The sequence below is a fragment of the Rutilus rutilus genome, assembly GCF_951802725.1.
Source record: "Rutilus rutilus genome assembly, chromosome: 5".
Classification (NCBI taxonomy): Eukaryota; Metazoa; Chordata; class Actinopteri; order Cypriniformes; family Leuciscidae; genus Rutilus; species Rutilus rutilus.
In genome coordinates, this window is record NC_140213.1 from 22,247 (window position 1) to 31,711 (window position 9,465).

At 42.1% G+C, this 9,465-nt stretch overlaps 1 long non-coding RNA gene across 1 annotated transcript; it reads left to right on the forward strand.

Moving 5' to 3' along the window:
- The first annotated feature begins 138 nt into the window (after nt 1–138).
- LOC311290235 lies at nt 139–5,940 on the forward strand. The gene is made up of 3 exons (XR_014627345.1): nt 139–630; nt 4,351–4,398; nt 4,920–5,940. It is a non-coding gene; the product is annotated as an uncharacterized lncRNA (long non-coding RNA).
- The last annotated feature ends 3,525 nt before the right edge of the window (nt 5,941–9,465 follow it).

Sequence of the window (9,465 nt, forward strand, 5' to 3'; positions counted from 1 at the left end):
CTGTGGCGGCTGCCAAGAGGAAGATGGATGGGAGTTGTAGTTTTACATAACCATCCCCTCACTGGTGTCTTAACGTTCTAGAACTCTAAAAACAACATTTCCCATGACTCCCTCTAGAGGCGGCAGCACAGGGCTAACGTGTCATGTGAGTGCATTTTTGAAGCGTTTCTGTTTGCGTGGTTGCTGATTAGCTTAATCCGATTTACATTGATTCCAGAGTTTAAATTTAATTTCAGGACAAATATAGTTAATCGTGGGATGAACTGTTAGTTTTTACGCCTTTTTATTTATGCGCACGCGCCGTTGACGTAACCGGTCATTGCCATGGAGACGAATCTACAACACAGGCTGCGTTCCAGTCCACTTTTTGACACGCACTTGCAAACTTCCCTAAGCACTTCCCCTTGGGGAAATCCCTGCCGCCATTTTGAAGTGTGTTCCACTTCGTGAAGTGGATGAGGGAAGTTTATATGGACAGACCCTCGTTCCCTCGATTTTGACCGAGGGAGCGAGTCTACTTCATATGTACACGTGAGCTGTGTCCCAATGTGAAGGCTGCATCCTCCGAATGCCGTATTTGAAGGCCGATTGCGTCACAGCGGCGCGACGAAGGACGTCCCAATTCAAAAGGTGTGTTCGACACAGTGGGTAAGCGTTCCATATTAGTTTGAAGGTACCCCCGGGCGCCGCCATTGGCTAGCGGACCATCACCTGCTGTTAGCATCCCATTGACTCCCATTCATTTTGACGTCACTTTGACAGCGAATATCTTCACATCTGAAGCGTTTGAAGACTCCATTTGTCCATTATTTATTTCTAAAGAAACACGAAAATGTATAAAAGGCTCCATTACCTTGTATGTTACGTTATGGCCCCGTGGAAGCAGTTTTTGTAAAAGTAGGCTAACGATTGCGTCATACCCACGCGACTCTCTGTCGCACAGTAGAGAATTACCGTATGGACAGGAGGAGAAGCTCGCGGGCAATCGGGGGGATGTGGAGGCAAAATGACAAAGTAATTAATCAGAATACTTAGCAAAAGTTTCTCCTGCTGCTATCTCATGGACAGCTCCTACTCACACTCTCCGTCTCTGCGAGTTTCGGAAGGGAATGATTCAGATTTCGCTTGACACAGCCACTAGAAGACAGACGGTTTGCTCACGTCACATCTACGTCGTCAAGCTCAGTTTGAGTCTGCGCAGTACGCTCGACCATCAGGAAGTACGAGCTTCTATTTGCCTTCACTTGTCTCCGTTGAATCCAATGGGGTCGCTGTGTCCAGTTTATATACTGTCTATGGTTCGACATCGGCTGCGGCTGGATGTAACCGATCGGCGAGAGTAGCCGCGTGCAGGCGGGGAGGAGCTGCAAACGGAGACGTGAAGTCGGACACTTTCTGGTTCCCGTAGTGACCGTTCACGTGGTGTTTGCATACTTTACCACAGCTGAAGTGAAATAAATGCAATATTTGCCTAATAATGCACAGATGTTTCAGATACATTTTCATTCAATACTTTGTACTGCTTCATACAGCGTCTGTTAGAACAAGAATAAAGATCAATATAAGTTACTTTCAATGAAGTGGAGTCTACGTTTTTTAATCAGTTTTAATTTGATAAACATGACACAATATAAAATCACAACTACATGAAAAGAGTGTTTACTGTTATAAAAAAACTGATTTGTGAGCTTTAGAGGAACTAAAGGTGTTCGAATAAACCAAGCGGCAACCTCCCAGTCTCTCTCTTGAAACCAACACGGAAGTGAGTTAAACTGCAATTCATTGACTGGCCGCTTGGCCTGGCTGCAGAAGTGAGTCAAATCTGTATCTCCCTCATGTTAAAATTACCAACTTTACAGCAGAAAAAAGTATGTTTACAGCCTGGATCTCTATGTGGCTTTGGTCTATACAGCTAATTTTGCCCTTCATAACAACTGTGAGGGGGGTGAATTATTTTATAACTCGTCCGTTTAGTTGATTAATATTTAAATTTAAGGGTGTGGCCAGTGGCCACTTGAGTGACAGATGGATTGCCGCTGTCAGTGCTAGCCGTTTGTCTGCTGTTACTAGCCGTCACTTCACCTCAGCAAATGTTGCTGCTGAACTTGCCATCTCTGCAGTGTTTGTGCTTTTTTTCGGGATTATTTCATACAATTTAATACTTGGGTACAAAGCCCACGTCTTTGGATTCCGTCGTTATCGTTCGAGAGAACAACCAGCGCTGTATTTCAGTTGTTTTCCTCCGTGAACCTGCACTAATGGATGTCTGACAATTTCGTTGCTTTGGGGGGTTTTCAAATTTAAAACGTCAATAAATACTCGTTCGTTCTGCTCTCACGGGACAGATGGATTATAATATGCTTATGTACCGTCAGATGAAATCATGCAGGCGTCGGCGCTTTCTCCGTCCATGCAATAAATGCACATGAATGAGCGCGGATTTTCTAGCGCATTTACTTGCACTTCAAAGGCGATATATCTATGGTTTACCCCTTTGAGAGACGGCCAAAATCCGAATTTAAAATGGACTGAATAAGCTCTCTACGAACTTGAGCAATGCCGCGCTGACGGACCATGAAAGAGTGACGGACATGTATGCACATAAATCACTGTCACACACAAACACTCTCGAAGTAATACACAGTCTCACTTGTAGCCATGTCTTTTAACTATTATAATATTTCGAAGGGCAAAAATAGGAATGTTTAATTGGCTTTACATCATCAGCTAACTCGATCACATCGAGCTAGGTGATTTCAGATAGCCAGGCTCCTCAGCTCCACTCACGCCCCGCCTGTTTGCCTATTTTCTGTTATCCGGGAGTGACGCAAGGCCAAGATGGCGACGGCCGGCTCCGCCCACTTTAGGCTTCAAAAATGCTCTTCAGAAACCTACGGGTGACGTCACGGACACTACGTCCATATTTTTTTACAGTCTATGGAATAAACACGAAACACACGTGATCGTTGTCATGCAGTGAATCCGGCCAATCGTGGAACGGCTGTGTCGTCATCAGCCCTCGTGCAGCCGCTCTTGAGAAGCTGCGCTGGCTGAGTTCTCCGGCTACTCTCAAATCGCTCTCGCGGTACTTTGATGGCACACGTCACAGTCACGTGGCGTCGGCGCTGCATCAAGTCGGACAAAATTTCTAACCGGCATGCACTGCTTCAAGTCAGCCGCCGATCGGTCTGCGCAGAGCTGCATGAAGTCGAACAAGCCTGAAGGCTGCATCCTTGGAAGGTCGCATTTGAAGGCCGATTGCGTCACTGCGGCGCGATGAAGGCTGTCCCAATCATAGACAGTAAAAGAAATGGACACAGCGACCCCATTGGATTCAACGGAGACAAAGTGAAGTCAATTAGAAACTCTTACTTCCTGGGGGTCGAGCGTACTGCGCAGACTCAAACTGAGCTTGACGACGTAGATGTGACGTGAGCAACCCGTCTGTCTTCTAGTAGCTGTGCCAAGAGCAATCTGAATCATTCCCTTCCGAAACTTGCAGAGACGGAGAGTGTGAGTAGGAGCTGTCCATGAGCTAGGAGCAAGAGAAACGTTTGCTATGTATTCTGATTAATTATTTTGTCATTTTGCCTCCACGTCCCCCCGATTGCGTGCGAGCTTCAACTCATGTCCATACGGTAATTCTCTACTGTGCGACAGAGAGTCGCGTGGTTATGACGCAATCGTTAGCTTATTTTTACAAAAACTGCTTCTACGGGGCCATAACGGAAGCTACAAGGTAATGAAGCCTTTTGTACATTTTCGTGTTTCTTTAGAAATAAATAATGGACAAATGGAGTCTTTAAACGCCTCAGATGTAAAGTTATTCGCTGTCAAAGTGACGCCAAAATGAATGGGAGTCAATGGGATGCTAACAGCAGGTGGGGGTCCGCTAGCCAATGGCGGCGCCCGGGGGTACCTTCAAAATAATAGAAAACCCTGCCCCCCTGGTCCCAATTCAGTTCTGCATCCTGCGAAGGCCATAGGCTTGTTCGACTTGAACCGGCGCTGCACAGACCGATCGGTTTATGACATCAAAGTACCGCGAGAGCAATTCAAAAGCATAAGGAGCCGTCTACTTTCTATTCGCTCTCACGGTACTTTGATGTCATTCACTGATCGGTCTGTGCAGCGCCGGTTCAAGTCGAACAAGCCTTATATTCGAAGGCCGGTTGCGTCATCGCGACGCGACGAAGGCTACCCTGATTCAAAAGCGACGCCAAATGTGCCCTTCGTTTCCCCGTGAAAGGAAGGATACATAAATGGACACTTAGCGGCCTATCCTGCCCTATTCTACCCCATAAGTCATTGCACGTCGGTGACGACAGCATTTTTTATTTATTTTTAAAGGCGGCCGAGACTAGAGATCGGTGGTGGACAGCAAATTCACATTTAAATGTAAGTATTATGTTTTCATTTACTCAAATAGCTAGCGAAACCAGAGTTAAAGTTTCGTCACAATTGCGTGGCTTCATTTGTCAGGTAGTTTTAGGCAAAACTTGTGCTAATATTAGTTTAACGACCTATCTGTAATATTTGCACTAGTCTATCTCACTTGTGTATTATACGAAATATCACTCACCCTATAAAGCCCACAACAATAAGAAAAGCAGTTGATAAGGGAATGGGGTTTCACTTTTATGTGTTTTTGTAGTGCTGTCATGAAAGCTATGTGGTTTTAACCAAATTTGAGTATATAGAAATATGATTTCTTAAGTATTTTGTATGCATGTCTTGATGTGTCATATTTTGCAGTGTTAACAATGCACTTAAGATTGCACCCATGTGTTAGACCTAAGCTTTTTTAGAGCAATTCAGGAGAAAAAAATACAAAGTAAGAAAGTTAATACACACGTCTTTGCTGAAATGTATTGTGCTGTTGTGGTTAACAAGCCATGGTTCATTTGCTCTGCCTTTAGGATTGCAAGTGTCCTGGGACAGGAGAGGGTGTGAGTGGGAAACCCACTGCTGAAACTTGGCCCTGGTTTGTCCTCAGGGCCGAGTTCAGCAGTGGGTGCCCACTGTGAGGAGGAGAGGAGAGTAGGGAGAGGATGGACAGACTGTTTTCTCTTCTTGAGAGAAGGATTGAAAAATATATATTTTTTCTACATATTCTTGTTTAACTTTTTTCACTTTTATTTTTTAAAAGGAAAGAAAAAATCTGTACATTTATTTTTATGCAACTTTAAATGTGTAAATAAAAGAGAATGAATTGTTCTGGACATTGTTTATTTTTTTGACAGTCATAATTTCTACATGAAACAAATTCTTGTATACCTTTTTTATTTATTTATTTTTTTAATAAAATTGGTAAATGAAAATCATTTGTTCCACGGGCTACATTAAAGTACTTTTTCCAACTATTAACAACATACGTTAAACATATCAAAATCAACAAACATTTACAGTACATAAAATAAGAAAAAAATGATGTAGACTTTTATTCAGCTGAGCAGGGAGACCCTGGAGCTGCTGGACTGGAATGGGCTGCCCCTGGTAAGGCCTCTCTGCTGGTGGGACATCATCTGGGATGGTCTCCAGAGTGTTTGAGTGCTTATTTCCACTATCCACTTAGTTGTCTACCAACAGGTTTGCAGGGCTGACTCAATCGATGGCTGCCATGTCACTGATTATTTATTTTTTTCAAAAAGAGTAATTTCTGAAAAAAGTACTTTTAATAACAAGTTTTTAGTATCAAGAGTAAAACTAGAGGTATGTATTCTGCAAGGGAAAAAACTCCTTGTCAGGGTTTTTATGATAGTTTTGTATTTATATTATGCTACTACTGCATTTTACTTCTGAATATTTTCAAGGTTGTTACATTATACTTTGGTGTAGTTTAATGTAAAATCATATGTGAGGGGAAAAAAAGTACTTCAGTAGGTTACTTCACATTTGTACGTGAATACTATGCAGTTCCGAAAATTTAAAGTAACAAAATGTAGGTCTATTGTCACAATATTAACAAATTGTTGCTAACTACAGCTGCGTCCCATGTCAAAGGGCGCATCTGAAGCGCTCGGACCGGTCTAGCCTACGGAGGATTGTTCTTGTCGCCTGGCAACTGTGACAGCTGACAATGACGAGCACGAGAAATACTGGACAGCGGCGCGACGAAGGACGTCCCAATTCAAAGGCTGCACACTTCGGAGGTCGCATTTGAAGGCCGATTGCGTCACCGTGGCTCGATGAAGGCTGTCCCAATTCAATTCTGCATCTTCCGAAGTCCGTATTCGAAGGCCGGTTGCGTCATCGCTGCGCGACGAAGGCTAAAGCGACGCCAAATGCACCCTTCGTTTCCCCGTGAAAGGAAGGATACATAAATGGACACTTAGCCAGAGCCCGTCTACGGAGAGCCTTGGCACTTCCTATTAGCCCCATTGTATCGATCTTGGTTGCAGTTCCATTAGAATTCCACTGGAGGTGATCGCGAGCGAGTGCAGACTGAATGGGAGTCTATGGGGCTAGACGGCTAAATGTGTCTCTTTCACCCGATTCCCGTTGAGAAATCTCAGATTTTATTGTAAGTTTTGCAAGTTCAACATGGGTTATAGGTCGAAAGTTGAATGAACGAGTACTTATTTCTTTTCGATTTCTTACAGGTTGAGTTGTTGTTGCCCATAACACGCTAGCATTCTGCTAATGACGTCAGCATTCTGAAGTCATTGACATTTTAAAAGACTTTTTAAACCAAATAAGTGACTCTAAAAAATCTAACACCCAGCAATGTGTAATTTCTTTGCATCTCCTTTCGAATACAACATTCAAATTACTAGACAAAAAATTATATCCTGAGAAAAGTGGATTTTGAGGGTTTTTCACCTTAGACCTCCATTCATTCTGCACTCGCCTGCGAGCGCCCCCGCATGGACAGAGACGTGTTACTGCAGCCAGTCCAGAAACCGGAAGTAAGCAGAGAGTGCCAATTCTCTTCCTATTAGACATTCTCTGACTTAGCGGACTATTCTACCCCATAAGTCATCGCGCGCCGATGACGACAGCATTTTTATTTATTTTTAAAATGACGGCCGAGAGTTCGGCCGCGGACGGCAAATTCACATTTAAATGTAAGTATTATGTTTTCATTTACTCAAATAGCTAGTGACACCTGAGTTAAAAGCCACAAGGTTTTCTTTCTTATAAACTTCAGGCTTGTTCGACTTCATGCAGCTCTGCGCAGACCGATCGGCGGCTGACTTAAAGCAGTGCATGCCGGTTAGAAATTTTGTCCGACTTGATACAGCGCCGACGCCACGTGACTGTGACGTATGCCATCAAAGTACCACGAGAGCAATTCGAGAGTAGCCGGAGAACTCAGCCAGCGCAGCTTCTCAAGAGCGGCTGCACTGGGCTGCATGTGGGCTGATGACGACACAGCTGTTCCACGATTGGCCGGATTCACCGCATGACAACGATCACGTGTGTTTCGTGTTTATTCGAACACCTTTAGTACCTCTAAAGCTCTCATATCAGTTTATTATAACAGTAAACACTCTTTTTATGTCGTTGTCATGTTATATTGTGTCATGTTTATCAAATTAAAACTGCTTAAAAAACGTAGACTCCACTTCATTGATAGTTGAACTTTATTCTTGTTCAAACAGACGCTGTATGAAGCAGTACATTTAAAGTATTGAATGAAAATGTCTCTGAAACATCTGTGTATTATTTGGCAAATATTGCATTTATTTCACTGCAGCTGTGGTAAAGTATGCAAACACCACGTGAGCGGTCACTACGGGAACCAGAAAGTGTCCGACTTCACGTCTCCGTTTGCAGCTCCTCCCCGCCTGCACACGGCTACTCTCGCCGATCGGTTGCATCCAGCCGCAGCCGATGTCGAACACACCTTTCATCTTAACTCCTTCGTCACCATTACGTGGCTTCATTTGTCAGGTGGTCTGAGGCAAAACTTGTGCTAATGTTAGTTTAATAATTGTTTCAGGGAGCAAGGAGCAGACAGCCCAATTTATTAAATTGCAATTAAAAAAATAAAAAATAAATTAAATTTAAATTTATTGTAATATTTGCACTAGTCTGTCTAACTTGTGTAAATAAGAAATATCACCCTATAAAGCCCACAAACCTAAGAAAAGCAGTAGATAAGGCAGTGGGGTTTCACTTTTATGTGTTTTTGTAGTGCTGTCAGGCAAGCTATGTCTACAAAGGTTTTAACCAAATTTGAGTATTCATAAATATGATTTCTGAATATGAATATGATTTTAAAAATACAAAATAAGAAAGTTGAGATCACATCTTTGCTGAAATGTATTGTGCTGTTGTTGTTAACAAGCCATGGTTAATTTTCTCTGCCTTAGGATTGCACGTGTCCTGGGACAGGTGAGGATGTGAGTGGGAAACCCACTGCTGAAACTTGGTGTTGGGACAGAGGCATTACACCAACCCCCTGTCCTCATTGCCTCAATCCCTGAGGACAGACCAGGGCCGAGTTCAGCAGTGTGTGACCAAGAAGAGGAAGTGCCAGGGGCAGCACCAGCACCAGCATCAGCACCAGGAGAGTAGGGAGAGAATGGACAGGCGGTTTTCTCTTCTTGAAAGAATGATTGAGAAATATATATATATATATATATACACTATATATATATATATATATATATATATATATATATATATATATATATATTCTTGTTTAACTTTTTTTTAAAAGGAAAAAAAAATTCTGTACATTTATTTATTTTTATGCAACTTTAAATGTGTAAATAAAAGAGAATTCATTGCTCTGGACATTGTTTATTTTTGTAATGACAGTCATAATTTCTGCATGAAACAAATTCTTCTATACCTTTTTTTCCCCCAACTATTTACAACATACGTTAAACATCTCAAAATCAACATAAACATTTAAATTTACAGTACATAAAATAAGACAAAATGATGTAGACTTTTATTCAGCTGAGTGGGAGACCCTGGTGTGCTGCTGGACCGGGATGGGCTCCATATTAAAGACCCTGGTAAGGCCTCCTGCTGGTGGGACATCATCTGGGATGCTCTCCAGAGTGTTTGACTGCATATTTTCACTATCCACTAAGTTGTCTACCAACAGGTTTGCAGGGCTAACTCATGGAATAAATATTGAGATATTTTATTAATAACCACTAATACCACATTGGGGAAAAACTACTAGTCATATATTTCAAACCTTAGTTAAGCAAAATTATCTTGCATACTCTAATGTCCTTAAGGCATCAAGAGTAAAAGTAAAGGAATTCTGCAGGAAAAAAAACCTTGTCAGGGTTTTTATGATGGTTCTGCTTTTATATTACTGCATATATTGCATTTTACTTTGAATATTTTCAAGGTTGATACATTTAAACTATATACTTTTGTGTAGTTTAATGTAAAACAATGCATCATATTGTAAAATAACAATTTTGTAGTGTTGCTGTCCTGTGTGGGAAAATTACTTCGAGTAGCCTTAACGAAGTATGTAGTAACTTACATATC